General features: G+C 33.8%; 1 protein-coding gene across 1 annotated transcript in view; it reads left to right on the plus strand.

Annotated features, from left to right (window-relative positions):
* LOC119645186 (tight junction-associated protein 1) overlaps nt 1-20,439 on the plus strand; it is a 63,271-nt gene that overhangs the window by 41,468 nt on the left and 1,364 nt on the right. The gene's annotated exons all lie outside the window — the stretch shown is intronic.

A 20,439-nucleotide genomic window follows, 5' to 3' on the forward strand; every position in this document is an offset into this window, starting at 1 on the left:
AAGGCGGTGCAGTTATTGAAAGTGAATGTTAAAAAATTATTATATGTGAATGTATTTTTAACGATAAACGAGTATATTGAAGTTGCTAAGAAAGAGCTTCGTTTCTTAAGCAATCGAAGGAGCTGGATTTATCGCGTAGAACTTGAACAAATCCATGAACCAATTGGACTTTTTCCGTAGATTATATGGTGAAAAGCCAAAGTCCTGACACTGTTTATATATCCTACCCCACTTGTGGTGAAAGAGTATAGCTATGCAATAGCCAGAAGGATTTGAGAGCTCTGAGAGTTCTGAGAAGAACTTTTTTTGATTGAAATGAAAAGTCTTATTACCAACTTGATCATTTCGAAACCTTCACGAAACTCGATTAGATCAACTGTAAATTGTTGGAAAAATCTTACGAAACATAGGCATAAGAAAAGGAAAATAAATTGATTTTATCGTAAGTTAGTTAACAAATTTTCACTATTTGGCTCAAAAATGTATTGAACAACTTGATTTACTTGAAATACTTGTCATAGCTTAAATTGGATTTGAGTTCTGCTTCATTTTTATTAAATTTAAAAAAAATTTCATATAAAAATTGAGATGAGCAGTAGCAATCCACGTTATCGGCTCGCCTTTTTTTTTTCGTTTTAATAGAGACAAATATTTTATTGATTATAAGCTGTCCGGGCTTGACGTTCCGAAAGCTAATCTTCGAATATGAGTAAAGTGTTGCCATTCACAAAGTATATGCCTAATCGTAACGTACTGTCCAGAGTTAAGAATTGGACGAGTACATTGGAATGGTATGATCAAAGAGGATTTTTGCAAGTATTTTAATCTTGATTGGAGGGGATTGGAGAGATTGCGATGACCATGCGAGTAGTATCAATAATATTACTGTCGATTATTTTATTCAAGTTTTTCTAATATATTTTTGATATCATCAAAGTGTTGCATTGTGCCAGCAGAGTAATTGCAGGAGCAGAAGCGCCAGATTTGGCTGCCGTGTCTGCTAACTCATTCTCCAAAAGACTAATATGATTAATTTGGAATTAAGAACACTTGATGGCGTTGGTAAATCAAAATTTGCGGTTTTTTTTGGGATTAATTATTCGCAAAATTCTTCATGTCGTGTTTCTTGTTGGATACATGCAAGCGTGTTCGTGAAATTCTCTTACATAAATACAAACTTTCTTAACAATTACAGCTGTTTTGGTGGTTAAATGCGATTTAACCTCATTTCTCACTTCCAATAGCATGGAAACGAGTAAACAGAGCTGCCAGCGCCATTGATTATGGTTTATCCATCGAACGTGCAGCTGGGTAATACGTAGATGCAATAATATGCCTATCGAACCCAGTCGTGACATATTACGGCTAATGCTTTCAACACTTCAGCATATCTTGTTCGAAGTGAATGCAAATCTCTTATCTAATTGCAAGCTGCCTTGTTGCTGACATCAAGCCAGTTCCTTATTCGGCTTATGTGCCTGGTGAGACTATGAGAATATTTAAAGCGCAATTAAAGCTCTGGTTCAAAATTCGAGAAAGGTAATCAAAAATACAATTCTGACGCAAGAGAGAATTTTTTAATGATTTTCGTATAGCCTCCCGGTACTTCTTCGACTAAATGTCTACTGCGTGTAAATATGAATATATCGCGCAATACATCATTTACAACAATACAACAACAATGGCACATTGACTTTTATTGGAGTTTTCATTTTCTTTGTGTTTGCACATAATATAAGGAAATGTGTATATGTGAATGTGTGCACTCTTTCAAAGGGAAAAAAGGGAAGAGCAATATGGCACATGCCCATGCATAGATATGTGTAAAATAATATTGTACATAGAATGTGAAATACTTCCACTTATTTTTTTTTTTTTTTTACTTGTAATAACAAAACAAAACTATTTACTTTTAGCCGTTTTATTATAGCCCGGGCTGTATGTGTATTCGGGGATAAGTTGAAAATAAAAACCTAAACAAAGAAAAACCAAGTACATGTATGCATAGATATGTAGAACTTAGATGGAAATTACAACACTTGGATATTTTTTTAAATCGTTTTTCTTCGTTGTTTTATTCTCTTTTGTTTTTCCTCTTCAATGAGTTTTTCTTATACGCCTTAGTATCCTTTACTTGGCAAATGTAGTGTATTTATATATAAATACATATGCAGATATTAATATGTATGCATCGGTAAACATATATATATATATATATATATATATATATATATATACACATATATATATAGTCATAGACTATATATATATAGTCACACATTTTGTGACTTTACGTACTCCTAATGACATATAATCACCGAAAGGGGTTTTTATAGGTTTTATCTTACATTTATACAGTTGATGAATGACTTACAGTTACTAAAAATGAACGAACCAACCAACGTATGAATGAACGAATGAATGAATAACGGAAGTGTAGAATGAATGATTGAGTGACAATCTAAAGAATTCCTATTTGAGAAATAGCATTCGCAAAAAGAGAAAAAAATCGTACATTCTTTAAAGAGTCTTAGACACGCTATACTCATACTTATATTGGTACTCAGTACCAAAGAATTTTCTTTTATTTTATATGTCAAGTATTCGCATGTTGATATAAAATTGTTTTCATACGAGTACATATATTTATATATATATATATTTATATACATGTGTACGTATAGCATATCATATGTGGGAAGAAATCTTTACATAGTTTATATTCATATCGTTCAAGAGCTTCCTATTAATGAAACAATTAAAGTTTAAGATAAGAATACGATAATCGGTGACACTATACAAAGAAAATAAGTAAATCAAAGCAACAACATTCTTAGGGAAATTTGGCTAAATTATTTATGATCTTTCCGTGAGGTTCAGAACGCTTGCAACGCCCAGAAGGAATCTTCAACGGCCCCACAAAGTGTATATAGTCTTGAGGAGCGTCAAACTCTTAGGTGATGGAAGCATTACTGTCCGCCCGTCTGTCTGTCTGATTGTCTCTCTGTGCACTATCTGTGGCCGCAAATGTGCAACTATCGCCTTCAAATTTCGCAAGCGAAAGTTCGCGTGCGAAAGTTCTCGCACTCAGGTTGATATTGAAAATGGGATTAAATTGCTCAAGGGACACGTCGAGCGTACAACATAAATTGTGATCAACTTTTTTGTCCAAAATGGAAAAAATTTGCTTTTCTTATGCTTGCTGCTTATAAGCTGCCACAGATATAACAATAAAAATTTGGATTTGTATTCTATTAGTAGCTTTGCAGCGTCTACATAAAAATGGACAAAATCTGTCCCGCGTACTCAATCTGGTAGAATATTGAAATTTCATTCTTTTATGAAAACTTTCACAGCAGCCAGAAAGCAGCTTGAGAGTAAGTGGAAATATCTGCCAGTCGGTCTGTCGGGCTGTCGATCTGTCGATCTGTTTGCTAATTCCTGTGGTAAACGTAACCATGCTCGCGAGAATAGATATAGAAGAAAGCAGCCCCACTCGTCCAGTTTATTATAGACTATGGAAATCTAGTTTTCTCCTCTTTTTAACTCCGTTTCTCTTAGAATATCGGTAATGGGTATGAAAGATCCGGTCGCAGCCGTGTGTGTATGTGTGCAATAAAGCAACGCTTTTATATGCTTTAAGTGTTGACTGGTTTCTTCGAGATAACCGCATTTATAACATAAAAAGCAACTTTGTTGATAATAACATTTTCCTTTTATAATAAATAAGCCACATACACTTTAGTTTGGTCTAAGCGGCCGACAACTAACTTAAATGCATTTTAGCTTTCATGCCTTTCCTTGTTATTTTAACCACAAAGAAAAACAGATAACAAAGTTACCAGAGAATCCAAACATTTAACATTGGGTTTTCCTTTATTCATTCTAACACATTGACAGATCATAGCAATAGTGATCGACTTTCTTATATCCTTACACAATATTACTTAATAAGTTTAAAAATCCACGCTAACTTAACCTATTGTATAAGAAGTCATTTACATATATATATATATATATATGGTTCAGTTTTCTATTGTTCCAATTTCGTTTCGCTTTCAAATAAATGCATTTGTTGAATGATTTTTTTTTTTTTTTTTTAAACACAATGTTTTGTACCCTTTACATTTTTTATGCCTTAAGTTAAGTAACTGTACATGGTGACTGTCGAAATGAACTAGAATAAGTGAATCCGTGTATTTTTTCTTCGATACTTTGGGTGATGCCGAAGCAAAGTTCGCTTTTTGGCCCAAGGAAAACCCATCACATTTATAGTGTATAAATATTTTATTAAGCCGAGCAGAATTCAATAGATTTACATAACAGAGGCGTAACAAATGACAAGGCATTGTTTCTTTGTGGTTTTTGTAGCTTACGAATCGTGTTTTTTAATAAAATTGATACTGAATAGTGTTACTTTGATGCTATTGATGCGGAACATCATATCTGATACTGTGATAAGCAGACACACGATTTCCTATTACGACTAGCGACTGGTCACAATGCTAAATCGCGCCTGTTAAACTCAATCAGTGATCTGACGAGTTGCCCTTCGTCGGTTTACTTCAATTAATGTATCTATCCACTTACTGTCTTCATATATCCGATGCTTGTGTGTGGAAAATCTTAATTGATTCAATTTGATTGAAAGTCGCAGGCAGCATAGCCATCGTACTTTATGTGTATTATTAGCGAAAAGTTAAAGTAAAAAAAAAAAAAAAAAAATTGGGTGCGTGTGGTGGGGACGATGAATGGATAGAACGCGTTTCATTTCGACGCTCGTTCTGGAAGGCACCGAGTTGAGCAGATAAAGCCAAAAGCTAAAGGCAATAATTGAAGCAAACCGTCGAAGGACAACTCGTTAGATCATTGAGCGTTTGAATCCATTGAATTTTAACGTTCTTGACAAAATACTTATACTCGATGAAGAAATTGACTTTTCTCGAAAATTCTTTCCAAATCACGCAAATATCGTCTTAAAATTATTTATCATATTAAACATTAAGTTCATTTAGATACATTTTGCGCAAAATTTCTCTTTTCATTTTTCATTCGCCTTCCACTCTATTCGAGTCTATTATATTCGTTTAGAATTTCATTATTCATAAGTTCTTCACTGTACGCTTATTAGTGTGCATACACGCATTGATGTTTAGGCGTGGACTAGTTAACTTATCACTTGTTCTGCAATGTGCCGCAAGTTTACAAAGATACTCATTTAGTAGCGAAAATGATGATAATTTTTGCCATTATATTGTCTCTCTTTCATTTTGCTTGTTTGTTAGTTTATATTCGTTTGACATGAATGAAAGGCAACACATTTACAATTTCAAATATCTAAGTGCTACGAGGTAATAATGAGGAAACACATGAAAAGCATGACAATTGTATTTGCAAGCTTTTAAACATTCTCGACAAAGAGATGCATTTAAGAAGCAAACCAAACCTGATTAGATGGCTCTTTACATTATTATTATTGTCGTTGTTATTAATTCGATTAATTAGAGCCGCCTTGGGAATATGTGAGCAAAACATTGCCTTGCGACCACAACTCTACTTGGTTTTTAGTTCTGAGACAGTTTCGCATTGAAACTGCCTGAGATCTCTGGAAGATTATCAGCTCACGGCTGGGAATTTATCTATCCCCGGGCGTTTAACCCCAAGGAGTTGGGCTCAGCTGTTTCATAATTTTCTCTGGACACTGTTGTGGTCTATTTTTAATTATACTCTAGCCACGGTATTTACTGGTGTTGCAGGAATGCACGCGTCAAAGCCGCTATAGAGAGTAGCAGTGCTTTCTGTGCCTTCTCAAGTACATTATGAATCTCGAAGTACTTAAGGCTCTTTATTGCAGTTTTTGGCACTAATCCCGCACGATAGGAGTGATTGTAACTTTTCTTATATTGTCTATAACTTTTATCTCTTGAGCCAGTTCCGTCTATTTGGTAATCTTTTTGGAGTACGGTGTTTGTGCGTTTTATGTGCGTGGGATTATAGTATCTATAATATCGGTCGTCTTGTTCTGCCAATTTCGTGCAACTACATACCGCTTATTGACGTTAACTTATTTAACCGTTAGTTACGACCTGTCTGTCTTCGTACATCATGGCTTTCTGGTTTTCTTTTTCCGTCGCTGGCTGGTACTTGTAATATCGGCTTTGCGGTATTTGTTTGTATATTGTATTTCTCCGCCAATGCCTGGTTCACTGCTTTGCATATATTGTTGTGCATGCTTAGTTTTTTCGTTTAGTAGTATGGTCTATACCGTTTCTATACCGCTTCTGCAGTTTGTTTCTATTTCTTGCCTCAATCTATTTTGCCTTTGGTAATGGCGTATGGATATTACTTTATCTTGTATAGCAACAACAACAAATCTTTCCGTTTCAAAGATTAGCTCCCCTCTGATGAACTATTGATATGTACTCTATGGTCCTGTTGCACTGTAAATGCTTCTGGGTCCAATTATATAAGATCTGTATGCGAGTGAACACGTTACTTGGCATCTCACGGATGCTCCTACGTAAATTTGATGGCCTGTAATTTTCATCTATTTGCGCCAATATTTCTATGATGGGGCATCCTGTTTGCCACCTAAAATATGTCCTTAAGTTTTTCGCCGAGTTGCCACGGTGCATTGTCTCCCTATTTAGCTTTGCGTTTTACATGATAGTTATTATATTATTGCTCTCTTTGCTTTACCTAGATTCGTGCAACCCCATCTCACTACTCCAAAAGGGTGGCTGCATACTGATATAGCCCATGTATTGATAACGGTACATTTGTGTTTTGCGTTTAGCTTGGTTGACGGTATCGTTACCAACCCTTCTCTAAATGCTGTAAAAGTACACTCGGAAGATTTTTGTATCAAGTAGTTATGCGGCATCGAGTCAATTGTGTTCTTGTACCCAATGTAAACCATATTTAAATTGCTTTGGTTATGTTCAGCTTGGCCGATGATGACCGCATCCGTTGTAATTTGGTCTTTGCATCGTTTCTGTCCGCTTATCATAATATTATTTCTCATGCGTTGGTAATATAAACTGTTCGCGATTGTTTGCGACTTGTACACGATAGTCTGATTAGTCATCGAATCTTATGTTTTTTCGTAAAACGTAAGGAAGGTGTTGCCCTTTACGGTGTATGTTTGTATTATTATTATTATTATTACTATTATTATTATTATTATTATTATTATTATTATTATTATTATTATGTTTACTATCACCATCGTCATCATCGTCATCATCGTCATCATCATTATGATTATTTTCATTATTATTACGTGTAATATTATTTTTATTATGTTTATTAATATCATTGTTATTATCGTTATTATTTGTTACTTACTTCATGTTGTGCTCACTTTACTGACATTTCGGAGTCCTTGTCAAATATAAGGAACAAACAAAAACAGGAACATAAAGATAATCAATTATTCATGACGCTAACAGACAAACCGACAACTAATGTCAATATTTAGCAGTAAAATAAACTTTGTGTGCAAAAGTAAAGCATAAACAAACGTATGTATAAGCATATACAAATATATAGATATGTGTATGTATGTGTATGCTTATAATATGTAAACATTTGCATACATTAAAACATGCCCTAAATATTTTGCAAAATTGTGATTCTTTAATGTCGTCCCAGCTATGTCCGTAAGTTATTTGAATAATATTGCCATTGTTCTTATTTATATTGTTGTTGTTGTTATTGTTATTGTTCTCGTACCTCCTATGTAAGTGATATTTGAAACTTGACATTGGTCGCTAACAAAAACAGCAACATCATCATTATTTATTTCAAAAAGAAAAGCGTTTAACATACAAATTTAAATTACAACCGTTTCACTTACGGAAGAAGTTTTCGAAGAAAAAACAAAAAAAAAAAAAAAAAAAATCAAATCCCTGTTATTTTTCCTCTAGTATATGAAATAAATAAATGCACAAGGAAATCTGTCGAATACCTGAAAAACTCAGTTAAAACGCAATTGTGATGTTAGTTAAATTTAAAAAAATTACGTTTTCTCTCTCTTTCTCTCTCTGCTTTTTTTTTTGCTTTGTTTATTTTCCATTCTTGATTCAACATATTTTTGTATACTACACGTTATTTTATGCATAATATTCGAGCAACATTTCAACTAAATCATTGCTAAATAATATTGATCCTTACAATATATGCTTCTGCTCTTCATACAAATTTACTCGAGCAGCTTGCTTTACGTAAATGTGTGATAACTTGAGAAACTGCGTGACTCATCTTGGGACAATTTTTTATTTGTGATCCTCCATTTCGCCCTAGGTTTAAAACTAGATTTTAAGCTATTTTTACTTTCGATGTACTGTTTACTTCGCGCCGATCTTTTGAGCCGAACGTATAATTCGTTTTTTGATTATATATCTAAGAACGGATCCTATTTTTCTCTGGTAGGCATGTCATGAATCATCGATTGAAATAAATGTTAATGCAAGGAAGCTCATAATTTAATTATGCACCCAATATACGTAGACTGAAGTGAAGGTAGCTTTGGCGAATATTTGCGCTAGGCATTATATACGATTTTGTTCATTAGCGGGAACTTTTCATCGGACCATCAATGAAGAACACAAATGTCGAATTCGATTTTTTTCCTTCACTATTTAACGATTCTATGAGTTCCAATTACAGACAAAAGGCAAGTGGACAGATAGTCAGATTCGTTTACAAAAGGGCCTACAGGCTAATATGGTTGATTAAATTGATTTAGAGTCTTATACAGAAAGTTACGCTGATCCATATGTGTGAGTTATGGTTGTCTAGTATGCTGTCATCCTTACTTATGAAAAAGAGCATTTCTTAACGTATTGTAAATAGAAGAAAAAAAAAAAAAGGCTCGCTTAAGTAAACCCAGTAGATTTGGGACACTGGATTTCCTTTCCTCAAATTCCATTTGACGAACATCCTCTACACGTATCATAATATGATGAAGAAAAACTAGTAAGCAAGTAAGAAACTTCTATGTTACGGGAATTATATGGAATTTGAATGTCCCAACGGTCGGTTAAAAGTATGCACATATGTATATATGTACATAAGCATATATTTACATTTGAATGCATTTTTAAATGCTTCCGTGTATTTTTTAGAATTGTTTCGGTTCATTAGCAATTATAAGCGCAGTATTCTTAAAACTGATCATTAAGTCAGAGATATAGTTCTGCGACTAGGAAATTTCACCAACAGACAAACTGCTCCACAGGATGGTAGATAGACACGTGTGTGCAGATGAACGCATTTGTCGAAGGACAGAAGGACGGAAGAACAGCCGGTGGATTAAAGTATATATAAATGGGGAAAGCAAAGGGACAGACAACGACATGGAGTTTGAAGGGCACGCAAAAGCAATCGTAAGGATGGACAGATCACCAATTGAAACGGTGCAAAGAAACTGAACACTTAAACATTCCTTGTAAAATATTAGATCTATTGTCTGTTGTAGGTAATAAATGATTAATTTTTGCTGGCAAACAGATGACCGTCATTTTAAAACTCTTTGTCGTGCCATCCGTGAATGGAATAGGAGAACAGATAGACGGACAAAAGACCCCGCGATCGCAAGTGATGATGATGATATATTAGTTTGGGGAAAAAGAAATCCATTATTTTTATACGAACTTCAGGACTTTATTTAACATGCTTTTCCGCTTGAGCAGAACGACATATAAAAAAAAAGAAGGAAATAAGAGCAAGTAGGCCGACAAATATATGAACAAGTTAACGAGCGAAAGGGCATACAGGCAGCGAAAAAGGCAAACGAGATGGCAAAAGAAGGGCAGAAAGGTACGAGGAAGAGACAGATGATTGATAAAATAGACGGATTACAAGGTAGGAGCGTAGCAATAACTTGACTTAAGCACAAATGAATCAGCGCGTATAAAGGCGTATAGATAGTCGAGTTGAATGCGAAATCTGAACACTCTCGGTAAGTTTATAAGATCAATACGTTACAAATGGAATAATGAAAATGATATGCTTCCTGCCGCCACTGACAAATAAAAGCAAGCTGTACAGAGAATGTTTTGTATATCCTAGGTACACTATTCCACTTTCTAAACATCTTTCATTACATTTTATATGTCCATGAAAAGCGTAGAGAAAAGAGGAAAACACAAAAAATAAACAATTAAATTAAACCAAACCAGACGTCAGAAAGACGCCATTATATTGTTTTTAAGTAGAACATATTAGGGGAGAAAAGAAAAAAAATAACACGAAAACATTCACAGTTTGTAGCTAACATTTACAGTTCACATGCACATCTACTACTCCGATAGAAAAAAACATAAATTTACTTGCTATTGTCGTTGTCGTTGTTGTTGTTATTGTTTTTTTTTTTTTTTTTTTTTTTTTATCTTAAATCTATAATACAACAACTTTCATGCATTCAAGTATAACACATATACCTTAAATTCCATGACAACTGCAATAGGCACAATCTGAGGGGTAGAGGGTTATACTAAAAAAAAAAAAAAAAAAAAAAAAACTACAAATTACAACAACAATCAACAATAATTATTTTATTGTTATGGCATTACAACATGCAAAATCTAATTGTTTATAACCAACAACATGGTGCACAAATGAATGGCAATATTCTCCCTCTGGTTATTATGTTCGTATACACATATATATCAATGTATGTACGTATACAAGACGACACTATATAATATGCGTCTTGTAAATGAGCTCTTTAACGTGAAAAATCTTAAACCCAAAACAATAAATCTTAATTATTTGCATTAATAATGTTAAGTTGTTTTTAAGCAAGATGACCCTTTTCATTTAAAATCATGATATAATGTAGCTGCCGTAAGATATGCTTTGAAAAGCTTAAAAAACACAATTATATTTTATGCGCGAAGACTTTACGTATGCATATCGTACTTATTTATTGCATAGAAAAGTGGACATATATTAGACTATGATTGACTCTCTTATACCCATGTTATCTGTTAAAGCAAGGGAGAAAAGAGAGAAACTCAAAAGAAACCAGGAAGAAATAAGTAAAATTTCGATATTGTTTACAGCGATTCTTTACATTTTCATACAGGTATCGGTAAGTTTTATTCCTATAATATATGGGGACATTTTTTATATTCATCACTGCAAGATGGTGAGATTTTGTCGAAACATTTGCCGAAAACCGACCTTATTAACTATATATGATATATATCAAATATGCAAGTTTGAAATGGTCATTTAAGAAACCAATGACTAACACTACCTTGCTCATCTGGTAAACATAACTAATCGCAATATAAACATATAGGACAATGTAGAAATACTTTTTCCAAGAACAAAGATAACATCGAATTAGCTTCCAAATAAGAAAGATTTGCCTGCAGCATTTGGTTCGCTTTTGCATTTCATCACTATTAGGGATGAAAGGTTAATGTGTTTTGAGGACACCAAAGATAAAAATGCATGGGTAGACCCAAGCGTATCATTCAACAAGACCGATATGAGCTGCTAAAGCTTGGTGAAATAATTAATACCAGAGGCAATCAATTAATTGATTTGAACTGTTTGCTATCGAAAAAACGATCAGAATATCAAGGAAGGCAACACAAGCTTAATTTTGTTTTTATATGACATTCGTCCATTTATTCACGCGGTAGAATTGATTGATGACATGTCGAAAACACACAACTGGAAAAGGCTAGTGTATGCGGCATGCTTACCAGACTTGGGCTCCTTCCGCTTTGTGGCTTATGCGAAGGCCTGAAAAAAATGGCTCGTTAAATGGTTCATGACGAAATGGTAACAGATTTAAGGCGTAGTACACATAATGTTCCCCGAGGATGGAAAAAAATGTGTGAGTAGCGATGACGTATGCTTTGTGTAAACTACCACTACTACTACTTTTTATGCTTCTCCTTAATTTAAGAGCGTTTTTCGAAACAAGAGCATTTTTTTACTTGTGCACCCATGTACTTATACTTATGTATTTGTTGACATATGCATACATGTACATTTCTAAATCGATATAGGCATATCTGTCTGCCCGTCCCATTCCTTCTATCTCACAGATTTCCACGTATATCCTATCGACGATACTGCGCTTTTTGTATAAAAATGTGAAAACTGGCTCGCGCCTATTTGGTATTATAGCGTATCAAAATTTTATTCTTTTTTTTCTTCTAATTTTGGATGTGGTGGATGTAGAAAATTAGTAACTTTGGTTCTTACACATGCTATGCGTAGTCTTACAATTGCCAGGGAAGCTGTCTGCGATCTGTCGAAAGCATATATGTTTTTTTTTTTTTTTTGTTACGGGCATCCATTATTGAACTTCCGCCTCAGTGGGGTATATTTATTATTATTTAATTTATTTAATTATTTAAAATTTTAATAGGTGTCATTTATACAGTTTGTTGATAAGTAGAAGTCAGAAGCCGAAGCACAGAGCATGTAAGACCTGTATGTACGCACAATTTGTTGTAATATTTTAGCATATGCTACTCATGGTTGCTTGTGCTTTCGCATATGTCTCAAAAATACAGAAAGTTGAGGAGCAGGTTAGTTAATTAAATTAAAATGAATGTTGAACTTGATGCTCAAACTTTACAATAATGAAATGTTGCGAGGCATTTATGGTAGTATATGAGTAGTAGGTACGCTGAACTTAATCTCAGCTCCGAATTTATATAATTTGTTACGAATTAACGCATGCGTACATGATTATAGCTTTTTTTAAAAGACAATAGAATTTTCTCAGTATCATTTTTGATACTGGGCCATGGGAAAGCTTCTGGCCGAACTCAAAAATGACAAAGTCGCGATTAAATGAGGATGAGGGAGTGAAATATCGGTTGCGGTTATAGCAATTATTATAAATTCGTGAACAGCTTCCCCTACCTCCTACCGGTTTATACATACTCGAGATGATTATCTCCTTAAAATAAACACTTAATATTTTGATGCTTTAAACCACTTGTCGTACAGGATATATTAACCTTGTGCGTGTGCGCGTAACAAGAAGAAGAGCCTAAGACAGATGCGCCTTTTGTTATACCGATCGATTTATAATCATTTTCTGTATCGACCTAGGCTCCTCTGTATCCATTGGTCAGCCTCGTTTGGCAGTAATGTGTTCATGTGTGTATACACAAGCATGTAAGACCGTACATATTCCGGTTTCGAAGCCAAACGTGAATACAACATGCTTTTCATTAAGATTTACATAAAAATTTTTTTTCAATACATTGTTTGGACCTTGCCACGAAAAGAATGAATCCACGGTAACGTTTCATGCATATGGGACGAAGCTTATAATTGGTTAAATGACTTCGCAAATAAGAATTATTGTCCCTTTGGTGCAAGGAAAACGCGTGTGATATCTCTGAAGGACTTTTACTTGTACAAAGATGACGTTTTGAGTGTGGCTTGTGGGCACTTTAAACATGAGAATCGCAAGTGGTTACCGTCAATCGAGAACTCTACAGAAACATGAATACTGTTTTCTTATAGTGCAAAGTTAGTGATATTGGCGTTGAGGATATGCGACTTCAGCGAAATCAATGATCGTGCATCGTTCAAAAGCGCCCGTGCGAACTTGTCAGAAAAATCAAGCGATATGTGACGTTTTACTTTGGGCTTATGTTGGAACGTTGGCTTACTTCATCAAACAGAGAGCAGATTTATGTAGAAAAGTGGCCAAAAAATTGAGGTTCCACGACTGAATTTTTGCAGAAGTCTTGAGGCGGTCATTTTTACAATAAATCATTTTTAAAAGAAAAGGAACAGCCCTGTATTTGTACATAAATCATTTCTATTTTTAGATATCCTTTTCGGCAGAAAACTGTAAAAGAAATTTTTTTTTTTTTCATATTTAATTTTATAAACATTTGTTGAAAGAATCGCATTAGTTGGAGGTAATGACGAACAATTTGCTTATATGTTACTTATGGGCTTGAAAGTGTACACTAAGATAAACTCGATTTACATAATTGAAAAAGCAATCAAAGAAGGAAGCTTGGCTTTCATATGTCTGCGTGACGGTTAAGTGTGTTTCAACGAATTATTATAAGAAATTATTTTTGAAATTCACCAAAATAATATATTTATGTGTGTATGTATATGCCAAACAGAACACATACATATACACACACACACACACTTATCTATTGGTATATGTGTTTTTTTTCTTTCTTACACTTGTATCCTTAAGTAATTTTTATGTTTTGAAAATATGTACGCACTCTTTGAAAAGATGACATCAATTCACTTAGGTGTGCATGCGTGCGTGTGTCGATATGTGTATATTTGAGTCTCGTTATTGTCTAGTATTGCTGTCTGCCGTTTATCGACATTTAGATGCTCAGTAAAAAAGCATTTTTTTTTTTTTTAAATCCACTTTATATGGTTTGTTGGCAAAAACCTGTAAGCAACTGTGTTTGTATGTGTTTTGTAAGTTTATTACACTTACGAAGCGATAAAGGAGATGCCCTTGAATTGCTTTTATACTATTTTTAGTGAACAAATTGATTGCATCTTTTCAGGCAATCGATTTTAAAAAATAATTGAAGGTTGATGTTTGGTTTTAGCTAACAACACACCAACAAACAAAAACATAATTGCCAAGATAACTTTTTATATTACACTCTAGTCTAATAAATAAATTGAAATGATTTTCAACAAAATTTTTAAAGCGTTTTTTTTTTGTTTTTCTTTTAATTTTATTAAACTGAAATACACAGGCACATGTATAGACTTGTGTGTGCACTAGGAGTGCTTATGATTCGTAAATTGGTGGTCATTTCTTTAACAAAAACGATAAGGTTGCGTATCGATTTGCTTCCGCATTGCATTTTATTTGGCTCTTGGGACAAAGAGTTTTATTAGCTCATCGCTAGATTTTATGCGATGCATGGGCATATTTTTCTATTCGTGTAGCATATTTGGCAGCATTCTTTGGCTTTATATAATTATACACAGCCTTAGTTACCGAGTGAATAAGTATAAAATGTGGATTTAAGAAACATTTAAAAGTCGATGTTTACGACATTTTATTGGCCCATCAGCAAGTGCCCAACGGATGCGATAAATGAGAAAATCGAAAATTAGAACAAAAAGCAGATGAAGAGGCTTCTAAGCAGGCTTCCTACGCTTACTAAGGATAAAGAGTGAAGTTATTTTGCGAATCCCAAGTGGAAAACATCATGGGTAAAAGACCCAGACGGGCTATCATTCAGTTGTAACAAAAGGGGTTAGGGGACGCAGCAATGATTTACATTTGGTTAAAATAATTTTTCTTCAATTCATTTAAAAGACAAGAAGAAGTGTACATATGTAATGTAATTAAATATTCCTTGCATAGCTTACAAGCATGCAAGCGTACAAGGAGAGGTCATTAAATTTACATTTACTTGTAGGCATAAAGCAATATGTAATAAATTGTCTATACATTTGCTTAGGGAAGTCTAACTCTTGATTATGATTGACATTAAGAACGAAGAGGTCAGGTCGGTCGGGGATGCTGGCTAACCATGCTATTTAATATTAAGTTTATGCTTCACGTCTGGCAATTAAATTGAAAGCTTTCTTTCTCTTTGTCTTGCATGCGCGCAAGCAGATAACATTGAGAACTCGTTACGCATATGTAAGTGCGGAAATTTGCATGCTACGCGTATAAAGCAAACAGTATTACTAAGGATCGAACGAAATGAGCAAACAATGAAACTTTCTCTTGCTTGTCTATCTGTGCAATCATTGGAAATTTTCAATTAATAAAACTTTATATATGCATAGGTATGCATAAATTTATCCATTAACATATGCTATCTGCTCCTTAACGTAATAATAATAATTATTTAATGAATTCCTTGTTAACTTTGTTTGCCTTTTAACAGGAAAACAGTTAAAGTTCAAACTTTTCATATTATTATTAACAAACAGAAAATTATTTTTTTACACACCAAATAAATGAATTATTATTAAGTAACTCGGAGAATGTTGGTTCTCGTATTATTATTATTATTATTATTATTATTATTATTATTATAATGATATTATTAAAAGTAATAAAATTTCCTTATGGGATTTTAATGAACGCTACTATTATACAAATATATGTTAAGGGATAAGCATAACTTTATGAAACAAAAACAAAATTGAATCTGTTACCAATTCAAGATGAAAAAGATACCCTACTAAATACCCTACACAATGCCTTTGCTACGGTTATCTGTATGTCGTCTTTTCGAAACCAGACGGTACATGAGAAGTAGTCGAGAAAGTGGTACGATTGCAACCATTTCCAATAGTGCTCGTCCTTGAGCCAAAACTAGTCCAATAGACTTTCATTAAAATATCTTACAAATTGCGACCTGTAGTTTACACAGACAGAACTTAATATACTTTGGAGGTATAGGATAGGTGGGTGGATACGATATAAACCGTTGCCTTGATGACAAGTTTTTAGAATATTTATGGAAAATATGTTTGATTTAATACATTCTACGAGATGTTTCTAAATTTCATGCTACCATATCGCCTCAACAGTAATAATTCCTATAATTATGATATTAGAAAGGCCAACGAAATTTGTTTTGACATGAAGAGGAAACGGAATCCTGGTGGATTGAGAGACACTTTTCCATTTGAAATTAAATCTTCTCTTTGAACTGAATTGTGTTTTTTCAATATAACCAGTCATGCTCAGGTGATGTCGCCTAAACGTGTAAATATGGATAAAGAGAAGAAAAAGAAATCGGGCGTGGCCGGCTTAATGAAACGCGAAAATGTTTGGTTTTGAATGAAGTTGCCGAGGGAAAAGAACAGCTCGACACGCACACAACGATTTTGCGATGAATGTTATCATCTCCCTTAATACGGCTTAATGGGGCTTAGCACATGATGGCGGTTTCAATTAGATTGCATAAGTGCATCAAAAGCGTAGATCAGAATTGAGTTAATCGTTGATTTAAATGACAGCACTCCTGACTAGCTTACCAGATCGGAACATTTTTGGAAGCCAATGTCTTTGTAACGATATTGCGTTCATTAATCATTTCTAAAACACAACTTTGCTTAAAAGGATTCTTTATGCACACGTTGCAATTTGCGACTTGTTTCTGCTTTCTTCCTCAGTCTTTCTCACCATTTTTCTTATCTCTTACATTCAAAGTATCATTAAATTTTGCTTACTCTCTCTTCTCACGAATTTTCGCATTGACTTAAATGCACGTCATTCTATATGTTTGCCAAATGTACGGACGGAACGACTTCGGCATAATGCTTAAGTATAATGGGAGCTATCAAAATACTTTCTGCCGCGAAAAGAACAGATTGACTAAGTGCTACGAAATTATTCATATCAATGAACTGAGGAGACGAGAAAGTCTTCTACATTTTCATAAGGACGGTACTTTAAAAAGTTGGCAGGACATGATTTAATATCTAACGAAAAATATTAATGTTATTGGTCATAGAAAAACATGAAAAGAATAGCCATCACGGAAAAAATAACGTGCCACTGACGTGGCATCAAAATGTACAACAACACTTGCCGTTAACTGCCAAAAAAAGGAAAACGATTACGCCAAACAATACTAAAGCATTTCGAGTTTATTTGCGTAAACAATTTGAAGCGGACCGAAACGGTTTGCCTTGAAAACGACAATGAGTTAAAATGCTTTTAACAGGCACACAATAGCAATGTAAGCGTCTATTTACAAATCTGTATATAGCAGAGATATTTTTGTAGTTGCACTTGGTATACATGTCAGCCAACATAAGAAACACTTTTTTTTTTTTATGCATTGTTATGCATGTAATTCATATAAGCGCACCTACATGCATTACGGGCATACATAATTATATACAAAAAATGTATAGTATGTAAACTCGAAAATTCTAACGTTTACACTTGTATGCTTAAACCTGAATTGATTACATCAGCTACTACTTATATGTGTACGCTTAATGTTGGTCGTCGGTTGTTATTTACTCTGTAGCTTTTCTTTTATAAATTCTTGGTATTGTTTATACATACATACATATATAAATACATACATACATACATGCATACATGGAGAAGATACTGAAGGATTTTTAGATAGGAATGGGTAACAGGCTCTTAGTAATTTAAATGTTAATGAGATCTACTTCAAGCAATTGAATTCACTGTGGTTTCTCTGCTTCTCCTTGGATGGGTGGGTTTTCATTTGAAAAATATTTACATATTTCTCTTTGTTATTGTATTAATCCGTTCGTTTAATTGGCTTTATTGTTTACTTGTTTGGGCTTACGATGAACACTGCCTGATGAAGATGGAATAGAAACGAAATGTGCTCACATTTTGGTAAGGAATTTGATGAAAAGCGAGAGTAAGAGCGCGAGAGTAAGAGCGCGAGAGATAGAGAGAGAGAGAGAGAGAGAAAGGCCATAAGCAAATGTTGTGTTGTAATGAATTTTCAACTAATATTTAAAATTTTCAAAATTTTTAATGCGAAATGTATTCGATAATAAGCTGGTAAGTTTTCGAAAGTACCTGTGAACCTGTTAATTGGCTAATGTTGAAATTATGCCCAACTTCTAAGAGCTTTTTTTTAAACTTCAAATTCAATGATTTGCAAAACAATCCAATTTCGCTTACATAGTTTGCAATATTATTGCATCGATAAGGTCTTACTGCCGTCGGGCATCTTTCCTTGAAAAGTTGTAAACCAATTGTGTTGGAAGATGTGCACATCTTTCGCAGATATAGAGAACGAATTTCTTACCGTACATACTGTGTTAGTAGTTAGGACGAAACCATAATACGAGCTGCGCTATGTCAATATTTCTTCACGCATAATAACGATTTTCGAGCCGAGGTTATATGGAGGATCGAAGCACAAGCTATATGCTGCCTAAAGCATTACCTTTCGTCTTGTAAAATGATTGAGTTATCAAGTTATCTTGGGGTTAAGCGGCCAATTAAGGTCCTCTTCTCTCTCGAGGTTTATCTTTCCTAGCCTTCAAGATCGCAGGAGCGTAAAATGTATAAAGTGATAAATAGGTCTCGCTTTACGAGCGACGATTTCATTTTCATGTTTTAGAAGTATTTAGACGAATATCTGTTGGCAAGAAGAAACTTATGTTCGAGAAAATGAGTAACTAATATTTTATGCCTGTACGAATAATATTGTGTGTATGTCCGTTTGATGTTCGGCCTATTAAAAATAATAAAATCTAGTCGAATTGTGAACCGTATGCCGAGCTATATGCTGAAAAAGCATAGTTTTTGCGGTAGGGATTCTTTTTGCTGAAGCTGTTGAAAGTCATCGTTTGTTGTCCGTAAGGTTAAATTATAACCTAAACGGTAAAAAAATCATTGGTGAAATCTTCCATAATTATAGGTTTTTTCGTCCCACGTCACGGTATGCATTTGCGAATGTGATATTCGGCATATTATTAAGCAAAACATGCAGCGTATTTTAAAGAGAAAACGACCTTAATATACCAGCAGTGAAGTAATTTTTGCAAATTATATGATAAATATCTGCATCTACCATGTATTTGTATGCTATTTATTTGAAGCTTTCGATGGCCTATTATAAGAAAGTCAACGGTAGTTGTCGGACGCATGTCGTGTGATTGTTAGTTTTATAGCTTGCAGCTAAAGGTTAGCATTTTATCATGCCAGTCGTCACAATCATTATTATGGCATCCCTTTGTATAATCGCCTAAAATAAATACAAATTCGCAATAGTAAAGAAAGTCTTAAAATTCATTATATTTTACGTTTATAGGAACGTAGAAGAATTTTAACATTATATCTTGAATGAATTTTAGAGTCTATTTATAACAAAAGAGATTCTCTTTGCTAACACTTTTAACAAATAAATAAAAAAAAAAAAAAAAAAAAAAAAACAACAACAACAAAATAAAAAAAGGACGAGGAGTTTCGTTGCTGTTGGTATTGTTAACATTTCCTTAAGAAGATAATAGAAAAAAAAAGAAGTACGTACTGTGCCAAAGCTGCCTATTACAAGCCGCCTTACAACTGGGTCAAAACACAAATGAAAAATTTTAGAGAGCTTTTGAAATAAAAATACTATCAAAAGAGTTTTGTGTTGGTGTGGTGTAGTAGCTGCTAAAAATACAATGAAATAAATAATAAAAAAATAAAAAAAACTTATAACGTTCCAGAACGAATCTTGCATACCCATCGCTTGCATCGCATTCAACATATTTGCTCAGAAGTACAATAAAAAGCATACGATACGGTAAACGTAATTGAGTTCTATATGTGAAAACAATGATTTTCCCTTTGCAATGCAATATGAACAACGCATATACGTATGTATATATATATATATATGTATGTATGTAGATACAATATTGTTTAAATGATAAGGTAGTTGTATGCTAGTTACTTGTGGACCGGCATTCTTGAATATATTTATTTTT

This window comes from Glossina fuscipes, unplaced genomic scaffold, assembly GCF_014805625.2.
Source record: "Glossina fuscipes isolate IAEA_lab_2018 unplaced genomic scaffold, Yale_Gfus_2 1, whole genome shotgun sequence".
In the NCBI taxonomy this organism is placed as follows: Eukaryota; Metazoa; Arthropoda; class Insecta; order Diptera; family Glossinidae; genus Glossina; species Glossina fuscipes.